Below are 27,272 nucleotides of genomic sequence, written 5' to 3' on the forward strand. Positions count from 1 at the left end.
CCTTCACTTCCTCTGCCTCCGCAGGTCGTCACGAAGCAGGTAGGCGCGACGCGCTGCTCCGCCGCAGGGCTCGCGGGCTCACCACACCAGTGCCCGTCCTCGTCGCCAGTGTAGGGACGTTAACTGTTCGTGGCCCACCAGACTCACGGGCCACGGACCACCGGTCACACACACACAAGGAGGGGACACTTCACTCAGCTTGGCAGGTACGGACCGGAAGTCACGAGCGACCCCGGTCCCTTTATTTAAAGCCTTCTGGCCACGCCTGGCCAGAAGGTGCTACAATGTGTGGATGTGTTTCCGGGTCTCAGCCGAGACCCGCGAAACACTAGAGCGCTACACGTATGACTGGTTTAGTCGGTCCTGGGGCCAACCAAACAGTCAGCTCCCACAACAGTGGGCAAGCCACTCCCCTCCCTGCCTGGAGCCGGACCACCCACTCACCCGCCCCCAACCAAACCCTTCTGCTTTCTCGCATTATACCATGTTATGTTTCTAATTCTCACACTGCAATAAAGCTGTGGAGCGACGCTCCTCCACCCACGTCGAGGAGCCGCCTCTAGAACTATTACTCCTGTAGTACTTTTTTACGTACTCTTACATGACTTTGTGAACAGAACCCAAAAATCTAAAATGGGAATATAATTGTGTTTTTCAGGGACTATCGTAAACATTTAGTAGAGACAGAAAGGACCATGCCCTCTTTGCACCTTTACTAATATGGAGTTGTATGTTTTGGATCGATTCACAAAGGCACTCTTGTATATAAAAGAAATAAGAATACTCCTGTTGCACTAGTTCCTGTGCTCCTAAATAGTCTTGTGAGTCAGTCACAGGATTGGCCGAACCGTTACCAGAACTTCATCAGATATGGTCCTTTATTGGCTGAGTTTTCATGCGTAAATCTGACTAACAGTAACATCAGCCTTCAGAAAGATGGGGCTGCAGGCTGGCAACTCGGTGTACTTTCCATTGCTGCTAATGAAATTACAAAAATAGCCTTTTCTAGAGTTATATCCCTCTCTGAGGTTCCCCACCCCACTCCAATAATGTTGCACTTTGGACACGCAACCAACGAGAAGCATCTGCGGGATGAAAAAGTGTCGACAGGAGGAAACAATCAAAAAATCCATTACAGATGATGTTTTTTATTTCCTAAGCCCCGAAATAGAACAATTAAAGGCAAGTTTATTTCTGTATTTAATTTGCTGGCAGATGAACAAGACACATTTGGCGGGCTGAGTCACTCACTGACATGGGTCCAAGCAGCTGTGATTCATTCTGGGGGGTCTCTTCGGGGGCGGGGCCTGCTCTCCCAAGGAACTGTCTGCAGCACAGCCAGCTCGGCTCCACAGCCGTGCGTCCCGTTCTTTAGTTCCCACTCCCGCCACACGCAGAGTAAACTCGTGTTTGTTTGTGGTGGAACCTGCTGCACGAGGCGCTGGGAAAAGCTGTGCTAGGCCAAGAGGCCGCGCGCCTCAGCTGGCGGTGCAGGACGGGCAACAGGTGACAGGGGTCGGGCTCCAGGCCTCACACTGCAGGCTCTGTTATCCGAGCTGCGTGATCAAACTTTGAACATTGTGCTAATCCTCTTCTCTGGCACCCATCAAAGCGCCCTTTCTCTCTCTGTTCTTCTCGGCCTTTAGGGATTTTCTTCAAAAGATACGAACACTTCTGCAAACCGCAGGGAACATAGCCGTAGAACAATAGCAAGCAACTAGGTCCTTTTAAGATATATTCTGAGAAGGCCTCATGTAAAAAAAAACAATCAATAAATGAAAAATACATAAGTTCATGCACACAAAGAGGAACTTTGCTTCAGTTGTCGTCATCCATAAATCCGTTCAATTGCATCCTGGTTAAATTTTGAAAGCGTTTCTATACCTCTTTTAAATACACTGGTCAACACCCTCGCTATGTTGTTAGTTATGAGCTATGATTTTTTTAATGTCTTTTTTTATATTGTATGCATTTGACTGCCACCTTTAGACAGCAACTTCAGCACCCAACCTATTTTGTTAGTTATAAGCTATGTTTTTTTTAATGGAATTTTTCTTATTATAAGTATTAGACTGCCACCTTTACAGTAACCTGTTTTGTTTAAGGATAATGATTTTTTGGCTGACATATTCTTGCAATCAAAAGAAGCATTGGCAAAATCGACCGGCCTGGCGTTGTCTGCCAACATTTGGCGTTGCTAATGTTTGTGAATGTTTTTTTCTAAAACTTGTCAAGAGGACTACTTTTTGAGTGTAAGTGTACATTGTGCAAGAACAGAATACTGTCACTCACAGAGAGGTAGGCCAGTACTTGAAGTGGGCTGACCCTGTGCCCCATGCTTTAAGCTGTGGTGGGCAGAACACAAAAGTCACTAAAACAGTGGCTGGCCAAATGCATAAAGACAGCAGGATGAATCCTTATATAATTTCATTAAATGTAAAAGGTCTTGGCTAATACCAAAACAGGACATAAAATAACCATACCACCATGGACACTAGATTAGATAATGCCCTGGGAGTGGAAAGTGCAGGTGCACCCCCTTTTCGTCGTTTGTACAGCCCCTTTTTTTAAAAATGTATATCACACCATTGCTAAATGTGCACCAGCGCAATGCCAAGGGGCCATGCCCTCATATGTATTTAGCAAAAAAGGAACTGTTCCTCTTTTTTAATTTTTTCTAACAATATTACTGACAGTATATTATTTCTGATTACAAGGTTTTCGTAGCATCTCTAAGATCTCCATTCTGGTGCCAGAGGAATGCTGGCAATACACGTCCACTGTCTAGGAAAGCTGTCTTCACCCTCATTTTGTGCCATGCTAATCCAGAAATATCCACAGAGATCCCACTTTGCTCTTCAAATAATACTGTGAGTTAAACTTTAAGGGCGAAAGTCAGAAGTAGTTTGCTCTAACATTTGTAGAATCTCAGTTTCAGTGTGTGCATTATTTACCAAGTGTATTCTCTCAGGTTACTATGAGCGTGAGGTTACTCACTGCTTCCTTTGAGTGAAGCATAAAGATTTTATGGGGCATATTAGCAAGAACCTCGTTAAAATTGTTGCAGTTTTAGCGGCAGGAAACTGCTACTAAAACGGCGATAATGGGCTTGCTAATATGCGTTATAGAATTCCAATAGAGACCCAGGTTAGATGTGCAGGACATCTAACCTGAGCTTCTATTGGAATTCTACAACGCCTATTAGCAAGCCCATTATCGCCGTTGTAGCGGCAGTTTCCTGCTGCTAAAACGGCGATAATTTTAACAAGGTTTTTGCTAATAAGCCCCACAGATATTCTGCCATATATGTCCCCAGCCATTAAGCTGACTAAACGGATTAGCTGTTACTGCTGAAACAGTGGTGACGCGGTGGTCTAGCAGTAGCCAAACAGCAGAAAGACTGTTCATCTATTTTAGTGCCTAACAAGGTACCTAATATAACACTATATCGTATGCAAATAATGCTGTTTGTTTCTACAGTTTTTGCATCAAACTGCATGCTCTAGCAAAAAGCCTCCTCTATATTCCTAAAGATCCGCATAAAATCTTCCCTCTTCCTTTCTTTCCAACTACTATTATCCTTTAACCCTGAGTTCTGAAGCATCATGCTGCTTGGCGTAAATCGATTATGCAACTCATCATGAACACTTAGCGCTACGTAAATGCACTTACAATGAAATACTAGTGCTATAATTATCTATTGTCGGCTAACGCCAGTTTGGAACAGGCCTTACCTCAGATCAGTCTTAACTGGATTTGCATTTGCTACTTTGAGTGAGTTAACTTCATTTGCATTGCCTGCTCAGAGCCACTGCTTGAATGCTCACATTTTACATATCCAAATAAGGTGAATTTGCATCTGGCCCACATTTGGCTCTCTCTCACAGTGTAACCATACAGAGGTTATTTATACACATCACATGCAAAGTCATTGGCAAACAGTGCACTGCTTGCTGTTTGTGAGTCAAGCCTATTGTGTGCATGTGCGAGCTACATTTTTTTATGACTTGCAATTTCAATTGTGATCAAGGAAAAAAGTGTGAGTCAACCCAGTGTGTCTATCCGCTCCACACACCCCATCCTTATAATAGTCTTAGCAAAATGGAAACAAGCATTAGCAAAGCCAGTAGGTATTGTTTTTGAGACTTACTGGCGTTACCAATGGGTTATAGCTAAGCTGTACAGCATTCCTGATCACCTCATTTTGCAGATGAAATTCATCATTTTGCTGAACACCAGTGACTATCCTATTTTGATATTTTGGATCAACCAAGTTTTATGCATAGTCAACTTTGGGTATCCTTGTGGCATAGAGCAGTTACCACACTTGCTCAACAGTTTGCAGATAATGTTCTTACAATCACAGTTTTTTCAACCTTTTGCACACAAAAGACTTGGGACCATATTCCCAAAATCATTTATGAGTACAACAAGCAGTACTGCATGTGTACTCTGGATACTCTTAAATGCCTTTGGGAATCGACCTCGCAACATACAAATCCCTATTAGTTAAAGTGCAAAGAGGGTACAATAATTTCTGTTTATACTAATTGTAAATGAATAGTCCCTGAATATTCCAATTTGTATTCCTATTTAAAATATTCTGGGCCACTTTAAAAAGGCGTATGTGATATGTAATGAGTACTAGAAGAGTACTAGTTCTTGTAATCCATAATGCCTTTGTGAATATGCCACTTTTGTTTATGTGCATTTCACTTTTTTAAAATTTTTCAGAAGGAAGAGTCCTTCTTCTCAAGTGAATTTTTTCATACATTTTAACCAGAGGGGGGATTGGGAATATTGTCCTTGTTCAAAATGTCCCAAAAAACAATAGTAGTAATTCACAGAAAGCAATTTTGATTGATTACTGAATAGGCCCTCTCATTTCCCCTAACCCTACCCTTTCATACCTCTTGGTGATAGGTCCATGTTTATCTGTCCTGCTACTAAGTCTTTTAGACTTTGCAAAAATTATAATCTCCTTCGCATGCAGAGACTGTCTGGTGTATTAAGGGAAAATCCAGATGTTTTATCATATTTCACTTTCCATCATAGGGGACCTAGCTGGGGGTTTGGTTGGCACTTTGGGGACACTTCTTTACAAATTGCATCTCTGCATTTTATTTGATCATCGAATTATCACACACAAATGTAATTCACAACCCCTTAGACCTCGAATCATGAGGATCGGAGAAGGCACCTGGGGCCATTCCTAAATTCTCCCCCCAAGGCCTGCTTAGGGTGTCCCACAAGGCCCCCCAGGGCTTATTTTTTTTAAATCGGCAAAATCTGCACAGGGTGCGCGGATGCTGCTGAGAAAAAAACCAAAATGAAGCTCGGTCTCCCGCGCTTCGTTAATATTCAGCCCCCGGGTGAGTCAAATCCTGGGGGCAATATTAGTATTTGGTTGGGGGGGCCCAAAGGGGCCCCCAGCCCCTGGGACTGCCACCCCCGGGCTTTTCAATGTAATATGTGGGGGGCTCAAAGGCCCCCTCAAGCACTGGGGACCACCACCCCCGGGGCTTATCTACAATATTTGCTGGGGCTCACTGCCATCCCCGGGGCTTGATTTTCTTTAAAAAAAATAAAAATACCTGTGTGGGGTGCTCAAGCCCCCCACCCACACGCCCCAGGGACCGCCACCTCCCCGGGGCTCTAAATATTAAAATTGGGGAGTCTGTGAAGGCCCCCCAGCCCTGGGGCCCACCACCCCCGGGGCTTTGTAAATTGTGGGAGGGGGCCATGCGGCCCCCCCTCCTGGAGCCTTGTCATGGCCCTGGGGACCACCACCCCCCAGGGCCAGCACCTGCAGTGTCCCGGGGTGCCCACCCCGGGACACTGTAGTTTGCTACAGGGAGCTGCTAAGATGCAGCTCCCCGTGTGGAAAAGCAATCGTCTTTGGTTTTTGGAAGAGAGAGCAGGTTTTCCATGTCATTTGAGATGTCATCAGTGATGTCATCTGTGATGTCACTGACCATTTCATGAATGATGTAATATGTGAGGTCATCAGCAGTGCATTGCGACGGAGCAAGCTATAGTTAGCTGAACTAACTATAACGGTGGAATTTCTATGGTTTTGTATGAGTGAAATGTCCGACTAACTATAACGTCCCTGAAACCTATGGTTTTTTCAGTGAATTTCTTAGATATTTAAATGCTAATTTCTAACTATAACGTACCTGAAACCTATGGGTTTTTCAGTGAATTTCAAAGGTTTTTTAAGTGCTAATTTCTAACTATAACGTGCCTGAAACCTATGTTTTTTTTCAGTGAATATATATATATTCATTGAAAAAACCATAGGTTTCACACATGTTATAGTTAGCTGGACATTTCACTCATAAAAAAACCTTTGAAATTCTCCCGTTATAGTTAGTTCAGTCCTGGGGGACCTGGGGGACCTCAACTTCCACCTGGAGAACAACAACGACCGCAACACCAGCACCCTGCTCGACAACCTCGCCAATCTTGGACTCAAGCAGCTGGTGTCCACCCCCACCCACCTCGCCGGACACACACTCGACGCAGTCTTCTCATCCAGCACAGACATCGCCTTCAGCCACGCCACAGAGCTTCAATGGACGGACCACAGCTGTGTCCACTTCACCTTCAAAAGAACGACGACCCACCACCACCAGCAACAGGCTGCCCGCAGAAGCTGGAACAAGATCACAGCCGACCAACTCGCCACCTCCTTGAGCCAGCACCCTCCTGCCAGCTCAGCGAACCCCAGCCAGGCCGCAGACAACCTCACGAAGTGGATCAGCAACTGCGCGGACGAGCTCGCCCCACTGAGGACCCCGCCCAGCAGACCCGGCAGCAAGAAAGCCCCATGGTTCTCCGACGAACTCAAGAGCTCCAAGAAGAACTGCCGAGCCCTCGAAAAAGTCTGGAGAAGGGAACCAACACCGGACAACAGGACCACCTTCAAGCTTGCCACCCGGAAGCACACCCAGCTGATCCGCGCCGCCAAGAAAACTGCATTCAAGGACCGGCTGGACAACAACGCACACAACTGCAAGGAACTCTTCAACATCGTGAAAGAGCTCTCCAACCCCAGCGCAGGAAACAACGACATCACCCCATCGCAAGACCTCTGCAACTCCCTCGCCTCATACTTCCACAACAAGATCGCGGACATACACAACAGCTTCAGCACTCAACCAACGAACGCCAAGACCGAACCACCGCCCCCCACCACCACCCTCCGCGCCTGGACTCCGATCAGCTCCGAAGACACCGTCCGCACAATGAACTCCATCCACTCAGGATCTCCGACCGACCCCTGCCCCCACCACGTCTTCAACAAGGCCGACGCTGTCATCGCACCCCACCTGCGAGACATCATCAACACATCCTTCGACACCGCCATCTTCCCTGAGAGCTGGAAACACGCCGAACTCAGCGCTCTACTCAAGAAGCCCACAGCGGATCCCACCGAACTCAAGAATTACCGCCCCATCTCGCTCCTCCCGTTTCCAGCCAAAGTCATCGAGAAGACCGTCAACAAGCAGATGGCCGCTTTCCTCGAGACGAACGGATCCCTCGACCCTTCACAGTCCGGCTTCCGAGCCAACCACAGCACCGAGACCGCCCTCATCGCCGCCACCGATGACATCCGAGCCCTGATGGACAACGGAGAAACAGCGGCCCTCATCCTCCTAGACCTCTCCGCGGCATTCGACACTGTCTGCCACCGCACCCTAATGCAGCGCCTCAGCAACGTCGGAATCCAGGAGAAGGCTCTGGAATGGATCATCTCCTTCCTCGACGGAAGAACACAGAGAGTCCGCCTACCACCGTACAAGTCAGAGGCCACCGAAGTCATCTGCGGCGTCCCTCAAGGATCCTCACTGAGCCCCACCCTCTTCAACGTCTACATGAGCCCCCTCGCGGCCATCGCACGCCAACACAACCTCAACATAATCTCCTACGCCGACGACACCCAGCTGATCCTCTCCCTGACCAACGACCCCGCCACCGCCAGAGCCAACCTGCACGAAGGGTTGAAAGAGGTAGCCGAGTGGATGACGACCAGCCGCCTGAAACTGAACTCAGACAAGACGGAGGTCCTCATCCTAGGCTCTTCGCCCTCCGCCTGGGACGACTCCTGGTGGCCTCCCGCCCTGGGCACCGCACCCAAACCAACAGACCACGCACGCAACCTGGGCTTCATCCTGGACTCCTCCCTCTCCATGACCAGGCAAGTCAACACCGTCTCCTCGGCGTGCTTCAACATCCTACGCATGCTACGGAAGATCTTCTGGTGGATCCCCACCGAGACCAGGAAGACCGTCACCCAGGCCCTCGTCACCAGTCGACTGGACTACGGCAACGCCCTCTACGCCGGCACCACCGCCAAGCTCCAGAAAAGACTCCAGCGGATCCAGAACGCCTCAGCCAGACTCATCCTCGACATCCCACGAACCAGCCACATCTCCGGACATCTCAGAGACCTGCATTGGCTCCCCGTCAACAAAAGAATCACCTTCCGCCTCCTCACCCACGCACACAAAGCCCTACACGACCAAGGCCCGAGCTACCTCAACAACCGAGTCAACTTCTACGCTCCCAAACGCCACCTCCGCTCAGCCAACCACGCCCTCGCCGCCGTCCCCCGCATCCGAAGAGCGACAACAGGAGGAAGGTCCTTCTCCTACCTGGCCGCCAAGACCTGGAACTCCCTCCCGACCGATCTGCGCCTGACCCAAGACCACCTCTCCTTCAGGAAGAAGCTGAAGACCTGGCTGTTCGAGCAGTAACGGCACCCCCCTCCCCCCAGCGCCTTGAGACCCTACGGGTAGGTAGTGCGCTCTATAAATGTCTTTGATTGATTGATTGATTCAGCTAACTATAACTCGCGCGCCAGCAAACCACTGTTGATGACGTCACATATTACATCACTCATGACATGGTCAGTGACATCACTCATGACATCACTGATGACATCTCAAATAGAGGTAGAGGATCGCCGTCAAACCCTGAGACCAAGAGTACCCCAATCACAGACCCAAAATGCCGGAGGCGCAACCAACAGCGCAAAGAGAGGAGGAAGGCGCGGAGGCTTCAACAAAAGGACTTAACAACTCAGAAAAGTCAGTCAGAAGCGGCGATTACATCAACTGCGAATACTGTTATTAATTTGACTGAACTTGAATTAAACACTGCAGAACTTCAGCTTTTGTCTTTGGGACTCTCTTTCTGTCCAAAAAGTAATTTTAAGTATGTTAAATCTCGTATTGACATTTTTAAATTTATCAGAAAGTTGAAATTAGTTAACTTCCATAAATTAAAGAAAGCAAGCTCTAAAGCCACATCTACTACTGCAGTCAACCAACCAAGTTCTTTGTTTCAGGTAGCTGATGTCAGCACGCTACGCACAGCAAATGTTCTAGCTGATTTGAATGAGGATGTTGTTCTTAATACACAGGATGATTTGTTGAGTATGGGTATTTCAACTTCTAGCGCTGCTCTTACTCCTTTTCACCCACCATCCACATTTATGCCGATTATGGCAAGGGATGCCATAGACATTTTTGGGGATTGTGTTATTAGTGACCTCAAAACCCTCCACAGAAAATGTATTTCTACAAATAGGAAGGGTCAATATAGAGAGCAACAATATTCCCGCCTGATGGACAAATTGGATAAAGAAAAGAATATTGTAATCAACAAGGCCGATAAAGGCGGGAACATTGTTCTTTGGCCCCGTGATGCATACCTTGAGGAAGCTAGAAAACAGCTTAATGATGTTATGTGCTATAAGCAGGTAGCTTTTCCAATCTTATTAAAGGTTAAAGATCAGATATTTAAAGAATTGTCACAGTGGAAAAGAGAATGTCTAATAGACAAGGACAAGTACAATTTTTTAAGAACGGATTACCCCATTACTCCAACCTTATATTTACTCCCTAAGGAGCACAAGCAAGTTACCCCAGTACCAGGACGTCCAATTATCTCCGCCCAAGGTAGCCTGCTAGAGTCAATGTCCAAATACATTGATTTTGTCCTCCATGATTATGTCTCTAACCTGCCTTCATTTATCAGAGACACAGGCCATTTTTTGGAGAAACTTAAAGAAGTGGTATGGGAGGATGGCTATCATTTGTTAGTGATGGACATCAGCTCCCAATACACCAGCAGAAATCACAAGGATGGTCTGAATGCTATTAAGAACTTTTTGTCTGACAGAAACATTTGCTATAACGAACATAATAAAATGTTGCTCCGCATGACGGAGTTATGTCTAACCAATAATTTCTTTATTTTCAATAAGGAACTCTATCATCAACTCCGGGGTGTCGCAATTGGGGCGTGCTTCTCTCCCAGCTATGCGTGCTTGCACGTTGGCTGGTGGGAGAATCCCGTCCTCTTGCAGACACACGCGGATGACGTTTCTGAACATGTCATCAGATGGTGGAGGTTCATCGATGACGTGTTCGTCATATGGAAGGGCTCAAAAGAGTCGGCATTTGAGTTTGTCAACAAACTTAACATCAACTCTCTTAATTTGGAGTTTACAGTGCAGGTTAGCGACAGTAGGGTGGAGTTTTTGGACGTTGAAATCTTTGTGGAGAATAAGATCATTTGTACTAAATTACTTCACAAATGTACAGCGGGGAATTCTATTCTCATTGCCAGCAGTGCTCACCCCAAACACCTTATTAGGAGCATCCCCTATGGGGAGTTTCTTCGTATTCTAAGAATTTGTAGCAGGAAAGAGGATCTAGACATTTGTCTAGAAGAATCCAAGGAGAGATTCATGGCCCGAGGGTATAATCAGAAGGACTAACAAGCAGCCCTTGATAAATTAAAGAAGGGTAATCTTTCAAATGATAGTGTCACGCCGGATGAGCCCTTGAACAGTCAATTGTAAAGCCCACAGTGAGACTGATTACTACTTTTAGTAATCAGGACCTGGCAATTAGGAAAATTGTTAGTAGGCATTGGCCCATCCTACATACTGATATCACACTATCCCCTGAGCTTTTAAACCAACCCACTATCACATTCAGGAGAGCACCCTCATTGCGGGATGCTCTGGTAAAAACTAGCCCAGAAGTGACCAATCAGAAAAATTGGTTGACAGATAAGAAAGGTTTTGTAAAGTGTACTTCATGTAGGGCATGTAAGTTTGGGGTCAATAAACAATTTTTTGTGAACCCCTTTTCTAACATGCCCAACAAAATAAATGGTTATTACACATGCAAAGCAGAATATGCGGTCTATATATTAGAGTGCACCTGTCAACTTGCCTATGTCGGTAGTACAAAACTCCCTGTTTTTAATAGGATCCTCCAGCATTTGCTAACTTGCTTAACTCGGACCCAACTTACCCGGTTGCCCGCCATTTTAAACTAATACATCAGAATAAACTGAAGGATCTTAAATACTATGTTATTGATTCTGTCCCTAAATCCATCCGTGGTGGCAATAGGGAGAAAAAAGTACGCCAATTGGAGAGTCAATACATAATTCGTCTTAACACTAAAATACCGAATGGACTTAACACAAGGGAAGATTTGGTTCACTTTTTATAAATAGCTGTTTTTTTCTGGATCTGCTGTACATATTTAGATGAAAAAAATTTACTATTCTGTGTCTACTTTGTTCTCTTATGCTGCTATGAATATTTAATATGATATGTGAATTGATCATAAGTGCAGGGTTTAAATATCAATTGTAACTATGTGTATATATATGAATTTAGATTTGAGGTCTTTTCTATTTATTTATTTTAGGTAATGGATTTTAGAGAAACCTTTTATACTGTGGAACTTTTTACTGGTTTTACTAGTTTTCTAGTTTTACTATTGAATTTTCTGGCAGGAGGGGTAATCCGTTTTATTGACCTTATGAATTAATAGATACCTGATAATAACTCAACTGTGATTAGTCTATTTTTATATATATATATATTTATTTTGTAAATTTGATATACTTGACTCTTTAACCTGTATCTTCATTATATGCAATATTTATAAGCAGGGGATAATATGTTTCTGTATCTTTGTTCTAATTGCTATAATACACTTGCATCCGATTTTAAATTGTTTTAATAGAAGTTAGGCTATTTATTTAGCAATGCTTCATTATCACTACACTGGGTGTGCTCATTATAAGGGCTGCTCTTTCCCATTATACTTCTTAGTATGAATTGCATATTCTCTCTTTACAAATAGAACTTGGGCACTTGCCCTGGATTTTTTATCTAATATAGGAGTTTTCAATTATGAAATAATTAAATGTGAAACTATAATGTTTTCGTTATTCATTACGATTTGAATATGCTGTATGCACTTGCACTTTCATATTGTGTCTTTTTTCACAGTTTATGTTTATGATCAGAATTGGAGTGACTAGAGCATGCCTCATGAGATTTAAGGGCGTGGTTTTTCCTGACATGTCATGTGATCAAGGCCGGGGTAACCTGGCCGAAACGCGTCATGTTGTGACCTAAAGGAATAAATTTGCACTTTATAAAAATTTCCTTTGCCGTGGTCCGTTCCTGATGGTGTAGCAGCGTGGAGGTTTTCGTGTGCTCACAGAAGGATTTGGTTTCCATATATATATATATATATATATTCAACAGACAGAAGTTCTCCTTTCTCTCCAACAGAACGATATCCAGGCCACAGCTCAATTCAAACTCGTGAACAAGGGAACTCGTTTCCCGAAACGCGTCGAGTGCGTTTGTGAATAAAAACACTTTTGAATTGAGCTGTGACCTGGATATCGTTCTGTTGGAGAGAAAGGAGAACGACTGTCTGTTGAATACGTGGGAGTGGCGAGCCCGTCCCGGCCCGCCGCTGCTAGTGGCCGTCATAGCTCCTTCGCCAAAGGAAGGTGGATATATATATATATATATATATATATATATATATATATATATATATATATATATATATATATATATATATATATATATATATATATGCACTGCAAACTAAACACCTACTTCCCTTACAAAGAAATGGAAAGTTTGCATCTCTGCAGCTTCTCTTATTTTTCACCGTATTCATCTTCCGCTAAATCAACACATCATCCACAAATGCACACACCTACTTGCTGCCTTTCTTGGCTGGGCTTATCATTTCTTCTTCTTTAAATCAAATTCAAAGTGCAGGCCCTTTATTCAGGCTTCTTGGTAACTACTACCCGAGAATAGCAGTGGGTAATTTGCACACTTGCGTCCTTTCTACCGCACACTGTCTGTACTTTATGCACTAGCTTGCTTACTTAGATGTAGTACTCGTTTCTCTTGCTCCCATTGCGGAATCCAACACCCTATCTGTGTAATGTGCTGGAAATCCAAAGATCCACTTCACTGACAAGGCAGTTGGTAGTTAGCGTGTCTCCAGCCTTTCTTATGTTTCACCTTTTTCATCTTCCACTCAATCAACACATCATCCACACATACACACAACTACTTGCTGCATTCCTTAGCTGTGATTATCAACTATTCTTCTATTTCATATTCCTATTCAAAGTGCAGGCCTTTATCAAGCCTTTTCATTGTAACAACTACCCCGGCCGAAGGCACTGTAAATTTGCACCCTTGCTCCCTTTCTTGGCTGGGGCTATCAATTATTCTTCAATTTCATATTCTGATTCAAACTCAAAGCCCTTTATCGAGCCTTTTTGTTGTAACTACTGTTCCAAGAATTATGCTCCTACACAGAACTGTGCATAAAGACTTAGGACCACAGTCAATTACAGTGTACCAAAACCCACCTTACCTCCCAAACCCATACCAGACTAGCAATCAGTGACTCATTGCTTCTTCGTCCTATAGCAAAAACACCAATGACTAGTCAACCCAGAACATGCGACTTAGATTACCTCAAGTAAGGTGGATAACAAGAGCACTCTTTCATTATAGTCTTACACCAGTCCAAAACAAGGAGTAAATAAAGACACATGCAAGTTTGAAATGTTTATTTCTAACGCCGTGATCTCATGTGCAGTACCTTAGATAATACAACCAAACATATTATCAGAAACAAGGTTGTCAGCATTGTTACTATTCCATTAAATACAAAGGGAGAAAGCATCCTATAATGCTAAAGGGAAAAACACATTTAAAATATACCTACATTTCACCCTCCCTACCTAGCAGGTTAGTTTATAACTACAGATGGTCTCATAGGATTACATGGGCGGACCCATAGTACTCAGCAGTAGTGGATCACATTGAGTTCTGCACAAACTGTCAGGATACCAATGTTCTCCAACTGTTTGTAATTATGCCTCCACAATGCATTATTAAACGCGCCAGTATCAGAGGTGGCCACAGCTGCATATGTGTTATGGGTCGAACGTACAATGATCATTCCAAATAACAGACACAGTATCCAAGATAACCTTGATCTTCCATGCTCTCACTATATACACTAAACTAACGAGACAGCTTAGAAATGCAGCAAAACAAGTTATTCTCATGTGAAGCAAAATACTCAGTGTTCCCTAAACAATAGCGCAAGTGCGTGTCATGTGCAAAGCAGAGCAGGAACACAAAAATGGCGTTTAAGCTTCTAATAAACCCATGCTAACTTAACACGTTGTGGGTGCAAGGCTCTGCCCACGACACCCTCCCTCGATCGAAGCACGTGATATAAACGTGGGCGAATTAGGAACGCAGAGTCCAAGCCTGAAAAGCAGAGTCAAGTTCAAATTTGCAAACAAAATTATTCGCTGTTTGATATAAAACAGTAAGTAAATAATAAAGAATAGGTAGAAAAATCAGAGTCTTAATCCAACAGTGTATAAGCACAGTATGTAGCAACAGCCTCCAAGAGGAAGTCATTGTTCTCATCTGAAAACATTTCAGCCATCCAATTCAATAGTGAGAATGAACATACATTTTCCTCAACAACCGGAGCCTCTATCACCATCGCAGGAAAACTCGGGTCATCTTCAATGTAACTGCGTGCCAAGTCAAGCGCCGCTGCAAAAACATTCCAACGTCCCATTATTCCATGTATTGCTGCTAAAGCCATAATTTCGCCGCCAGAACAGAGCAAGTCATGAACCACTAAGGGGCTCATCAGCTGGTCATAATCCGTGTTGGGAGACACCGTACTGCAGAGACACAAATCCAGGGCCCAGTCGAAATCGCAGCTCAGGCAATGGAAGACAGGTTGAACGCATGTGAAAAAGGAAAATCGAAACGATAACCAATAAGCTGCACTCAATGTAGCCAGAAGAAGCGCTCCATAGTAACTAAGCATTCGGTTGCGGAGCAGCAACAGCCGGGACATATTCTCGTGTGCTGCAGGATGTGCATCCATATTTAAGTAAACAAATTAATAGAAGCACACCGGCAACTAATGCGAGTATTAAGGGGAATCCACCAAAGATGCTGGAAAAAATCGAACGAAAAAATGCCGAGAAGACACCAAATATAGTTTGAAAAGAAGTCACAAGGCCACTGCTTCTAACTTTAAAAAAGTAAGGTAACCCCGTAGTCAAGGACGCATTAAAGATACTCTTAATTAACTCCCCAAAATGCAGGAGCACGTCTGTATTTAATAAATCATGCACTTCTGTCCTCGTGTTTGCTACATGAAGGACAAATGTTTCTCTACCAGATGTAAGAGCGACCTCATTTGAGACAATAGCTCTGCTTTCAAGGTCGGAATTGACGGCCAGATGGAAACTTCCAGCTTCCCATGCAGAGGAGTACACACAACTTTTTTATAGCAAACCACACGCTCAGTTACCGTAATCATGTAAGAGATGCCTGCTAACATCGCACAACAATCTGCATTATTTCAAATGAAATAACCCCCATTTGCCAGTAAACTGAACGTTGGTATGAAAGCAGGTGTCAGAGTGCCTTTTAAAACTCAGGCCAAATTAGGTGCATCTTGATTACAAGAGCCATGCAATTGTATGTCTCTACAAATTAAGGAGTGATCTGGTGCTATTGTGCAATCCTCGCCATTCTGATAAGACTTCTTTTCCCTCCCTCAGGCAACTATATGTAAATGATAATAACCAAGCTTCATAGAGATAAGCGCTGCCTAAAGATCCTTATCTGCCTATAGCATAGTATTTCATGCAAACCTCAAACTCAAACAGGCTCAAAAGTAACATTATGATACCGTGGATAAGCCACACAGCTGAATTGGATCTCCAATGAGTGACCACTTGTAACCATTCTCATAGCGCGCCCTGTGCTCTGATTTGACAGTGAGAGAGTGATCGCACCATAGTTTGTACTGCTAATCATTCTCAGCATACGCTACGAATACGCTTTCACGTTACGCGTCGCATCAAAGCTTCCGTGTGACGTCATGCAAGGCGCCCCGTACGCAAAGACACAATGTTTTTAATTGTTTAAAAACATATATTTATGTATTTAATGAACATACTAACAGAAGACATAATTATGAAAACATTTTTTTTAAGTTCCAATAATCCTATATTACTTTTAAAAGCAATTACACAAATCGCGGTGGAACGTCATGCGTACTCGCATAGTAAGAGTACCGTAAGCACAGCTTAAGCGTACGCAAAGCCATGTGACTTTAAAAGAAGAGATTTGATTGGTTCATAACACTTCCTATTACAACTGTTGAAACTTCCGTCCCATTTTAATAATTCTACTTTGACTTTCTAAGAAGAAGCATCTCTTCTGAGAATCTTGTCAAATAGAACAAAGTTTACCATAATAACAGCAATGGAGTCATCTTCCAGCCATTCTTCAGAGGAATATTTAATTCCTGAAGAACCTCCAAAGAAGAGGAAAGAAGCTCTAATTTGGCAGTTTTTTACTTTTCCAGAAGGGCAAAAAAAGGTTAATGCTCCAAAACTAACCTGTAAAAATTTCCAAACTCTTTCAAGGGGTGATCCATCTAAAAAATACTCCTTTGGCACAGCAAATATGGAGCGACACGTGAAGAACTTACACCCCAACAACTTTGCTCAAGCTGCAACACAGAGGTTGAAGGACAACCCACCTGCTGCTACACCAAGCACATCAACTGCTGTACCAGCATTTTCAGCAAGCAGTCCACACCCACAAATTGATCCTGATTTTGCTAAAGTTAAAATTCTATGCATTAATTGCAATAAACTTTTGTGTTATAGGGAACAGTCTATTGACCTGATAAAACGCAAGAAGCAGGAGCATTGCTGTCCTCTACATTAGTTTTTAAAAAAATTCTTTTGTTCCTGTTGGACACTTCCAAGCCCACATTATAGAAAAAAATTTCCCCCGGAATTTGGCCCCACCCCCGGGAGCTAATTAAGAATAAAATGGACTTCTAGTTTTTTTTTCCTTTTCCACCGTGTACGAGTACCATACGCGTACCGCACGTTTTTTTGTGTTTTTTTTAAATACATTTTTGCGCCTAAAGATCCATGTGGGACCCCCTGAGCAGGCCTAGAGGGTCAAAATGTTTCTACCCTGCCCCTTTCCTTATTTTTCAACTTTGTTTTACTGTTTTCTTGTGACTCTGTGCTACAGAGGCACAAGATGGCTGCCAACAGTTCCTGGTTTGGGCGTGTCAGCAGTGAAGCATTGTGGTCAAAGTAGTACCCAGCATAATGTACTCCATAGTGGAAGCCGCTTTCAACTCCCCTCCAAAACTGTATTCTCCATCAGGATGTTCTCCGGATACACCCAGGTCCGCTGTTAATTTGTGCTGCACCTAACTTTTTTACCGTGTATTGGGTACTCTGTAAAACAGTCTGAATAAACTGCCTCTGTTATAAAACTAAAATCAAAATACACGGCTGTAACATTTTCTACAATGTTGAGCCTGTCAGGGTGGAGGTTAAATTGATCGTATGGGTTTTGTAATTTTAACATTGCAGATACAAGTTTCTGTCTTTGTGGTCTGTAATTTGTCATGAATCAGGTCACAGATTGTTACCCCAGTAAATCCTAATTGTGGGGTTTCGGTATTTACCTGGTGCATAGTTTGCAGCCAGTTGTTGTGATTTTGGACATGCTAATACTTTCCAACTGCTACGCATCTAGATTTAATATAATTATTTTTGTGCGTTTCCCCGCATCACCGCACTAAAGTGCATATTAAGCGCCTCTTAGTTGCTCGAGGCGCTTAACCCTAGATGCGTGGCACTTGGCATGGCTCTACTTTGATCTCAGCCCTGCTTGTATAAAGCCAGTGCGCTTAATCTTTTAAAGTCCCACAGGCAGTGTAAGGCAGATCCAGAGAAGGGATGACTTTGGTTGCCAGGGTAACTTGTTCTGGGCCCATGAAACTCTAGCTAAGGGGAGCAGTGACACAGCCAAAGTTTGAAACCTGGCCAGATCTTAGGCAGCGCAGCCCTGATGTTTTCAGAAGTGACTGTAAACCATTAATGTAATCTGTTTCAGCAGTGTAACCTGAGTCCCTGTTTATTTTTCATAACATTGGGGCTATATTTTGGCAGTTTTCTATCATGCATGTGACTCTTTATAGCAGTGCATTCTATCAACTGAATCGCCTGGGTGAGTTCAGGTTTAAGAATGAAAACTTTAATGTTGCAGTTGAAAGCCACGCATGTTTCTCACAGCGTCTGCCATTGGGTTTTACAAGCAATTCAATTCATGAAGCTTTATTCAGCACATGTAAATGACAATAAAAGCACAAAGATAAAAATACTGTGAATATTACACACAATAAATTTCAGGATAAAAAACAACCAGAGAGATAGCAGACATAACTCTTAAAAACACATGCTTTTCCAGGCATTGATAGACTGGTTTAGAAACGTGGCAGTATAAAAACAAATATTGGCGAATTGCAGATTAAAAATTAAACTCATAGCCTGATTAACTGTACGTACACCATATTTAACAAACATGAGTTTCAGATAGGCAGTACGAAAATTCATGTACAGTTTACAAGACAGTAAAAAGTGCAAGGTGCTCTTCTTGGATATACCATCACATAAACAAGGCCCAGTTGGGTGCTTCTTAAGAATCGGAAGCGCCACCAAATGGGGTTTTACAAGCAATCAATCAATTTTGCTTTATTCGAGAATGATCTCATAAAAGCTTTACAGACAAGATTAAAAAGCTGTTATAAAACATTTAAATTGATTAAAAAAGAGTTAGGAAAAAAGTAATAAAAAATGTATCACATACATTGTCACATAAAATTTACAGATAAAATATGTACACTCTGATTAATGACCTCCAGTTCATTCATTTATCTAAAAACTTTTGTCTGATGGACCATGACCAGCCGAGAAATTTAGAAGTGGCTATTAGAATAAACAATGAAGAACTAGTACAAATAATTCTTAATGCCACTACATTGCTGGTCGTACCTAAGTTCTTACACATGGGAGTAAGCCAGATACGTCTGGGCTCTACATAGGATTTGCATACAAATAAAAAGTGACTGATTGTTTCGTCATGTGCTCCACAGGATGGGCAAGAACTATTTGAGGGGCCTCCCCACCTGCCTGTTAGGGATTTAAGAGGGAGAGAACCTGCTCTAATCTGGAAAAGCAACTTCCTATCCCTTGGGCTAGTGATAGTGTCCCAGTATGGTTCTAGGCTTGGGAGGAACTTTGCTTGCAAATATTTTCCAGCCATAGTCTCTTGGTTGATTTCATTCCAAGTCCGTTCTGCCACCTTCTCCCAATAGATCTTTTTAAGTTTAGTCTTTGTTGGAAAAGTGGCCACCTCCGGATTTTCCCATAACATGTAGCGGCCTAGTTTGCCCAGCATTTTCCTTAGTTCATTTAGCCATCCTATTTTGTGGAACTCATCTGCATTGATTATATCCTTAAATCCTTCCGCATAATGTAAGAGTTTGGGTGTAGTACAAAGTCTACGCCAATACATAATAGGTCTTAATCTTGCTAAGTCAATTAATGCCTTTCTGCCTAGATCATACCTTAATGGCAGCAGGGGGGTGCTCTTGGGAAGACTTGTAATAAGTTGAAAAGAACTTATTTTCCAAAGTTTGTAGTTTCCCAAGGTTCTCATAGCCCCACAACTCTGCACCGTAAAGTGATGATCCTAAAGCTTTGGCCTCATATACCTGGAGCACAGGTTTTACTGGTTTTGTTAGGGATTTTCTGTGCTCAGAGCCAAGTGCACCAACTATTTGCCTATGCTTTATACTTGCAGTGTCTATATGTTTGGTCCAACTTAAATCGTTTGATATGTGGATTCCCAAATATGTAAAAGCATTGACAATCTCTAATGGGTGGTCATTCATAACAATATGAGGGTAACGGCCACGAGGAGGGCTAAAAACCATTGACTTAGTCTTAGACACATTAATTTCTAGTCCGTGGTCCTTGCAAAATTGATCAAAGATGATTAAAGCGCGTTGATAGAATTCACTTTTCGATGCCCTATGATGATGTGCGAGTTAGCATCATATGACTAACTAATGAATTTCGTATATGCATCCATGCCGAATTATTATTCTTGCCTTTGCTTATATTCAAATGTACGTGTGATCATATTAGTTTCTTAGCTTAGCCTGTGTGCCACCATTTTGTGTAACCCTCTGTGCCTGCGGGCCCTGCTCGCTCATATGCCCCTCCCGCAGGAATACAGAAATGTACTAAGACAGCAGTTTTCGTTTCTCAGCTTACTGTGGCCGAAACTAACAAGTCTCTTTATCAGTAATGTTCTCATGCCCAGAGACGCCGAAGCCCAGCTCCATGGCCTTGAGTAGAGATAATAATGTATCCCTTGCAGGTGCAGATGCCTGCTGTATGAGAGCATTGTCCACTGGTCTGAGGCTCGGTAATTTTCCACAAGGGGCGTACCCCTCGTTACTGTATTGCATTATAATGTATTGCTGTGATGCAGAGAGTCAGTCCTCTCGTTCGCACTCTTAGGAGTGAGGTCGGACAGGGCCCTCTCATATGAGTGTTGTTTGGCCTAATAAAGACTTCTGTTTATTCTTCTCCACTGTCCAGCTGACTTCCTGTATAGCGACTATAGGTGAGTGCGGTAAGTCACTCGGGTGGATTTGAGCCACGCTTATCAGATGGCGCCCGAATAGGGACCCCGCGATAAGGATCTTTCTCACCCGTAAGGGGGTAGCAGAAGACCGGGGACCCGCTGGTCGGCACGGTGGGCCCGGGTACCCATCTGATGCCGAGCTTGGTTCTCGCAGCGCTGCCCCACCCTGCTGATCGGGAGAGGTCCCGGTTCGGATCTTACGCCGGGGTCCAGAAGGCGGAACTTGAAGCTGACCGTGTTGGTCCTGGCAGCCGGAGGTGGAGAACGGTAGAGATCGGTGCCGCCTACGGAAGGTGAGTGGTCCACCTTTGATTGTTTAAGGAACGGGAGTGTTCCGGGAGACTAGGGTGTCTCCAGTGGTTTGAGGAGCCGGTGTGCTCCTGGGGCTAGTGTGCTCCGGGGAACTCAGAGTACGAGTTGGTGCTCTGACAGACTTGACGAGGTTGGGGACGTATTAGATGTCATTGTTGGTAGTGATCCGACCGGGTGGTACTGTGGTGAAGGCGTGGCTCATCGTGGGCAGACTCCGGTGCTTACCCTGAACTCCTAGTGTGGTGGTTCAGTGGAGGTGAGATCTGGGTTTCCCGCGGTAAAGTGCGCAGTGATCCATAGTGCCGCACGGGTGGCGGATCTGTTCCCCGTCCTCAGAACAGTTAGTGTACTGTTCGGTCTGCGGTAGAGTCCAGGTTCCCCAGGACTTGGTCGACGGGCCTTGTCCCATTTGGTAACACGTGTTTGGAGGTATTGTATATGTGTGTGCGTGGTTTCCTAATGTATGTCTATATGTGTGTATGAACGTGCTCGAGCTAGTGACTGGTTTGTGGTGAAGTGTTTTCTTTCACACCGAAGTAAAGATGCCGTGTTTTAGTAAGTTACGATGCTTTGGATGCTGTTGTCGACCCTCAGATACTAGACTGGCCGAGAGCCAACCTGCACCCCTGAAGGGACTCCGAGCTTTGATATGTATGTCAAACATGGACTGGTCCCGCTTTTGTTTGGAACTTTGTGGCACCGGTACACTGCTGATAATGTAGATTTACAATGGCCTTTGACGGGTTCTTTTGATGAGGCTAAGTTGGACTACTTGCAGGACAAATTGTTTGCTAAGCGTAGCCGTCAGAGTATGTTTGACTCTTTGCGAGTGTGGCAGAAAGAGGCCAGGAAACGCAAGATGCGAGAGGAGAAAGAGGAATATAAAAGGTCCACCAAGACTATGGCGCAGAAGGCGAGTGAGCAGGACGGAAAGGAGAATGCGCTACGAATGGAGCGCTCAGATAGACTTTGTAGGTTGAAAGAAAATAAAAGTTATGTAGTGCGAGAGGACGACCCGGATGAGATGGAAGACATTTTGAATACCCGACCCCCTCCCCCTTATGCCCCACAGCCCTTGTACCCCTCCTTGCCAATTCCAGCCCCCGCTAGTGGAGTTCCGGGTCCTTCAGCGAGTGCCCCCCAACCTTACTCACCCTCGACACCCCTCGTTTCCTTACTCCAGGCCACCTCACCTGCACCCTCCCAATTTCCTTTGGCACTCCCTAGTGTTTCAGCTAGTACCACCCCCAGTCAGGAGATGCTAACACCGAGTCGAGGCGCAGGTAGCGGACTACTGTCACAGGTACGGAAGTTGCTTACGCGTTCTACGGTCGGTTTAGATGAAAGGACCCTGGTGGCTAATCAGGCATGTCAGTGGGCCAGAAATAATATTTACTCGTTTGAAGATATTTGGTCCACCATGAAAGATTTTGAGCCTTTGATGCAGCAGCATGCTTTGTGGCATATGTCCAATGTATTGATACCGCTTTGGGAGCAGGGGTATGGAGGTGTGGCTCCGGCGACTTTACGAGATATACAGACCGGGGCCTATAGAACGAATACAGGGGTGAAGGAAGTGATGAGTAGTTTGCGCGCGCTATTGCAATACAGGAATGAATTACCCTCTGCCGGCACACCCCATTTCCCAGGTCTCCACCCAATGCGCGAGGTGCACCCTATTTTTCATCCCGAGGTCCCCGAGTTGTTAGATCCAGTAACGAAGGCTATTACTAGGAACAGGATTGATGCACATTTCCAGGAGCAATGGGTGTATACGCCATGGAAGAGAAGTGAGGTATTATCATTGAAGGCTCAGCTACCGGATTCTAGAAAAAATCCGACTGCCTATTACAAAGAGCTTACAGAAGCGGCGTCCTCCACTGTGATGACGTTGGCCGATGTTGAATTGTTTTTCGGGCTTTTGGTCCCGGTTGATGTGTGGCGACAAGTGAAAGGTACTGATCACGTGGAAGAGTTAGGAGGTACATGGCAGGAGCTGCAGGATTGGGACAAGGAGCGCAAGCCAGGGGAGAAGCCGAAGGCTGAGATACTAGCATTGCCAGGGCGTATTATTAAGTATATGCATTCTCTCATTCCCCCGAAAAAGGTAGATTGGGATAAGTTAACGGCTTGTAAGCAGAAAAAAGATGAGGCGGTCTCTGATTTCTTTACGAGGTTTGAGGAAACGTTTATGGATTTTAGTGGGCAGGATGTGTCACAGGATGGAGGGTTACGGCTCTTCGTTAACAGGTTTGTTACGAACTTATTGCCTGAAATATCAGCTAGACTGCAAGCGTCGGAGAGCACGTGGACAACGTCCTCTCCTTCGGGAATACTCAGCATGGCGCAATATTATGAGCACAGGGAAAATGAGAACAAGGACAAGCAGGAAAAGAAGGCTAAGGATTTAAAGACAAGGGTTTTGTTGCAGCAGGTGGCGAGAGGCAGAGGCAGGGGTGCGGCGCCGAGTCGCGGAGGCGGATTTGGGAGAGGTGAGAGCAGGGAAAGGCTGGGACCGAATCAGTGCGCGAAGTGCAAGCAGGAGGGGCACTGGTGGAGGGATTGCCCCCTGTTTCAGTCGAGTACTGGTGTAGGGCGCGGGCGAGGAAGAGGTGGTGGTGATACTGGAAGACAGGTGGCACGATCGGAAGGAGGCGGGAGGCCGGGTGGAAATTATTTTGACAATAATACAAACAGGCAACAGTTGCAGAGTGGGGGTGGCCAGTACTATAACGATGATTACTCAGTTGATGATTTGACAGGGTTCTCCCACAACTAGGACAGCGTAGGACAGAGCCTGGGACCAGTACTTATGGAAGTTGATCAGAGGGGACCTTACGTCGAAGCTGACTTAATGGGGTCTCAACAAAAATTTCTAGTGGATACGGGTGCAATGAAAAGTTCAGTGGCTCGTTCTCGGGTCCCAGGGGCGGCTCTGTCTGGCAAAAATAATATATCCGTGGGTTTCGCAGGAACTCCGGTGATTAGCCCCATTTCTAAACCTCTCACGTTGACGATTGGCCCTTTTACTGTTGATTCACCGTTTTTATTGACATCAAATTGTGGAGAAAATTTGCTGGGTTTAGACTTATTGAAGAGATTGCATGCCACCATTTACTGTTCTCCGGATGGCGTGTACCTTACTCTAGGCCCGAATGTTGCCCGCCCATTGCAGTGTTTTTCAAAAGATGACCCGTTACCACCTGAATTCCGAGGCATACCCGACAGCTTGTGGGCTGTCAGTGATACTGATGTTGGTAAAATGGATATTGCCCCGGTGTCAATCAGAGTGAAGATGGGAGCCAAATTGCCCAGAGTTCCACAATACAGAATTCCTAGGGAGGGAGAAAAGGCCTTGTTACAAATAATACAAGATTTAATACGGTCTGGTGTAGTGGAAGAGACTGATTCGAACATATGCAACAGCCCTATTTTACCTATCCTCAAAAGGCGATCACCTGATGCTACTGATAATACTCCTGATGTTTATAGATTTGTGATTGATTTGCGACATGTAAATAGGGTAGTAGAGCCACAGTACCCGGTGGTCTCGGACATTACAACAATATTGACAATGATACCCCCTTCGGCTAAATATTTCTCTGTCCTAGATTTGAAAAATGCTTTCTTCAGTATACCAGTGCATGAAGAGAGCAGATATCTCTTCGGATTCTCATTGGCTGGCCGCAGCTTCCGCTTTAAAAGAATTCCTCAGGGGTACACTGAAAGTCCGAGCATATACAGTCAGGCTCTAAAGGCACAATTGGATGAACTGGAACTTCCACCTGGCAACGTTATGTTGCAATATGTGGATGATATCCTAATAGCATCAGACGACGAGCAGGGTTGTCGGGATGCTACTGTGAAATTGTTGCACCATTTGGCTAAAAGGGGGCATAAAGTGTCCCTTCCGAAATTTCAATACTGTCGAACGGAGGTCACCTACCTCGGTCACCTCCTTTCGAAAGTGGGGAGGAGATTGACGCCAGAGCGCATAAAAGCGATCACTAACATGCAGGTACCTAACACGCAGCGAGAGGTGCGCGCGTTTTTGGGCATAACATCGTATTGTCGCCAGTGGATACCTAACTATGCGTTACTAACAAAACCCCTATTGTATCTGACTACCAAGGAAGTGCGCGAGCCCCTACCCTGGACCCCCGCATGTCAAGAAGCGTTTGAGTCACTAAAAACGTCTTTGTGTTCTGCGCCAGTTCTTGGAACACCTGATTACCAGAAGCCTTTTGTTCTCTACGTGCACGAGGCGGAAGGTTGCGCGCTGTCTGTCTTAACTCAGTGTTTCGGGGGGAAGCAGAGACCTTGTGCTTACTTCTCTGCCATGCTCGATAATGTGGCAAGAGCGCTGCCGAGCTGCCTGAGAGCCACGGCGGCTGCTGCGGTTTCTATAAGACAGTCGGCAGGGCTCGTACTGGGATCAGACCTCACAGTAATGGTACCGCATGCTGTGGACATTTTGCTGAACAGGACACAGACGCAGCACTTAACTAGTGCTCGTCTTACGGGTTATGAGATGACTCTTTTTGCACCCCATGTTACGATCAAAAGGTGTGCTACACTGAATCCTGCCACCTTGTTACCTATCCCCACAGATACAGATACCAAAGACGATGACATACATGATTGTTTGTTCAGGACTGAAGAGGAGACAAAGGGGAGGGTGGATCTGACAGACAGGCCCTTGGACGAACCAGATGGGGAGTTGTATGTGGATGGGTCATGTTTTAAATTACCAGATGGTACATCGACAGCAGCATATGCAATAACAACATTACAGACAGTGGTGGAGACTTCTAGAATACCTTACAATTCTGCCCAGGCTGCCGAGATTATTGCCTTACTGAGAGCATGTGAGTTGAGTGAGGGGTTGGATGTGAACATTTATACTGACAGCCAATACGCCTTTGGCGTGGCTCATAATTATGGGCGACTTTGGGCAGAACGGGGATTCCTGACCTCTCACGGACAACGCATCCAGCATGGTCCACTGATATTACGATTGTTAACGGCCCTGACATTACCCAAACGATTGGCCGTGATAAAATGTAGCGCACACAAGACAATAGTGGATGATGTAGGGCGAGGCAACGCTTTCGCCGATGAAACAGCAAAAGAGACTGCTAGAGAAAAATTACCACGAATGTTTGTGGCAGGACCAGCTAGATGGGTCCTAGATGTTCACATGTTCGCAGACACTGTACAGAGTGTCAAGAACATACAGAGTAAAGCGACAGATGAGGAATTGAGAGCATGGAAGGATGGGCAGGGACGACTAGATGCGGATGAATGTTGGACGGATGTGACAGACAAAAGACGATGGATGCTCCCGAATGCGTATGTTCTTCCAGTAGTGACGATGGCGCACGGGCCTGCCCATGTTAGTGCAAAGGGCATATGCAAACTGTTAGACCCAGTGTGGAGCAATAAGAATATCTCTAAATTGGCCACTCACCTGGTCCGTCAATGCATGGTGTGTTTGAGACACAATCCTGGAAAGGGTACCCCTGTCCCAACTGGAAATTTTGCACCCCCCTCTTTTCCTTTCGAGGTGATTCAGATGGATTACATCGAAATGGAAAGGGTCAATAACTTGAAGTACGTCCTTGTAGTCGTATGTGCCTTTAGTAGGTGGGTGGAGGCGTATCCAACGAAAGACTGTACGGCCATGTCTACCGCAAAAATGTTGATAAAGGAGTATTTCTCCCGCTACGGATTACCTAGGGTGATCTGGAGTGATAATGGCACGTCCTTTAATGCAGAATTAGTGAAACAAATATGTAAAGGCTTACAGATCTCTCAAAAGTTTCATTCAGCCTTACACCCTCAGGCAGCAGGACTCGTGGAGCGATTTAATGGCACGCTCAAGCTCAAGATGGCCAAAATATGTGAGAGTACAGGTCTCCGTTGGCCAGACGCCCTTCCCTTAGCTTTGCTTTCAACGAGAGTGACTGTGAATGCAAAAATGGGCGTCTCCCCCCACGAAGTGGCATTC

The 27,272-nt window shown here is 44.9% G+C and overlaps 2 protein-coding genes across 3 annotated transcripts in view; both read right to left on the reverse strand.

Annotated features, from left to right (window-relative positions):
* KIAA1755 (KIAA1755 ortholog) overlaps nucleotides 1-27,272 on the reverse strand; it is a 696,136-nt gene that overhangs the window by 657,061 nt on the left and 11,803 nt on the right. The gene's annotated exons all lie outside the window — the stretch shown is intronic.
* LOC147705788 (syncytin-1-like) overlaps nucleotides 1-27,272 on the reverse strand; it is a 165,519-nt gene that overhangs the window by 64,819 nt on the left and 73,428 nt on the right. The window lies entirely within an intron of this gene.

The sequence above is a fragment of the Lissotriton vulgaris genome, chromosome 7, assembly GCF_964263255.1.
Source record: "Lissotriton vulgaris chromosome 7, aLisVul1.2, whole genome shotgun sequence".
Lineage (NCBI taxonomy): Eukaryota > Metazoa > Chordata > Amphibia > Caudata > Salamandridae > Lissotriton > Lissotriton vulgaris.